Source organism: Parus major, chromosome 1 (assembly GCF_001522545.3).
Source record: "Parus major isolate Abel chromosome 1, Parus_major1.1, whole genome shotgun sequence".
NCBI classification, from domain to species: Eukaryota; Metazoa; Chordata; class Aves; order Passeriformes; family Paridae; genus Parus; species Parus major.
This window is the reverse complement of record NC_031768.1, coordinates 119,166-120,871: the sequence shown is the minus strand read 5'-3', so window position 1 is coordinate 120,871 and position 1,706 is coordinate 119,166.

Below are 1,706 nucleotides of genomic sequence, written 5' to 3'. Positions count from 1 at the left end.
ACTGCCAGCACCAGGTACGAGGTGGCACAACGAGGGGACCCGCAGGCACGACCCACACTCACAGGGCAAATGAGGAGGGGCTTTGTGCAGGGCAGAGCCCCCACAGCAGCTCCAAGTCTGTCTGGGTGCCAGGGAGGGGGATGTGGGTGCCGGGGGCTCTGGCTCTGTCACAGCCCAGGTTTGCAACCACAGCCACCACATCACGGTCCCGACAGGTCCCCACGGCCCCTCACACTCACCTTCCCAGGGAGGATGGGGAGGGAGCTGTGCCCTGCATACTGTGCCCCTGAGCCCCCCAGCAGGGACAGGAGGGCAGGCAGGAGCCCTCCCAAAGGAGCTCCATTCCAGGACAGAGCCAGGGCTCCCAGTGGCATCCTCATGGTGCCAGGCAGGGGCTGGAGATCGCCCGTGTCCCGGCAGCCACGCTGGGGCTCCTGAGGGTCCCCCTGGGGGCCAGCACGGGCCAGTCCGGGGACACTGGGTGGGTGCCTTGGCCCTGGTGTGTCCCCACCGCCTGCTGCCAGCACAAGGCCGGCTCTGTTCTCCCAGGAAATCCGCGGCCGGCAGCACGTTTAACCCCTTCTGGCTCGGGTCGAAGCGGCCTCCTGGGGCTGAGGGGACAGCCCGCGGGGGACACGGCCCATGGGGGCACCTGGCCCTTGCCTGCCCCACGGGAGGGGGCCCGGAAAGGCCGGGTGGGAGCAGGGGGGCGGCACCGTGCCCAGCACCAGCGGGACTCTGTGCGATGGCACTCGGGCGGTATTTGGGGCGCTGGGAAGGGGGGCACACACCTCTGTGTGTGTGTGGGTGACACACAGAGATCCCCCCTCCCATCGGCACCCCCGGCACGGGAAAAGCGACTCATGTCTTCAGCAGAAAAGGGAAGCAAAACCCTCTGCCAGCGCTCCCGGCCGGGGCAGCCCCCGGGGGTTTCCATCGGGGAAGTGGAGCAGCCGCCCCCGGCAGCTCCCTGTCCCACGGCCCCCAAACCTGAGCCGACCACCCTGAACAGACCCTGCACCCCCCAGGCACCCCCTCCCCGCTGGCACACCCCACTTGGGGACCCTCACACCCCACCTGCCCCAGCACCCCACCCTGTGAGCCCCACCCTGCCCCGGGCACCCCTCCCCAGCCGCCGGCTCCATCCCGGGCCGGGGGATGTGCCCAGCTCCACCCAAGGCTGGGGTCACCGGCCCAGTCACTGGGGTCACTCCTGCTCTGGGGGGGGCTGGCACAGCCTTGGCCCCCTGGGCCTGCCACCAGCTCAGCAGCAGAAAGAGGAAATTAATAAAAATACTAAAATCTGTAAATCCCAAACAGGGACCCCACGGGGGTCCATGGCCATGGTGGGGACCCAGAGACCCCCCAGGGCCCCCAGCTCTGCCGTGGCAGCTAAAATAACTTCCATGCTGAGTCGGAGGATTTTGATTTCCCTCATTTTCCAGCTGTCGTGACTAATTTCCTCTTTTTATTTCCCTCCCAGGCCGGGTCCTGCTCTGCCCCTCGCCACGGCCACGGCCACTCCCGAGCCTTGGCCTCTGCTCCAGGCTCTGCCAAAGCTCGGCAGCCCCAGGGCTGGAGCCTGAGCCAGGCCCCTCAAGGGGAGGGGGTGACCCCCTCCTTGACCTGACCCCTGTTCCCAGCAGCCACAGTGCCAGCAGCACTGGGATCCTGGGATGGGTGGACGGATGGATGATGGATGGATG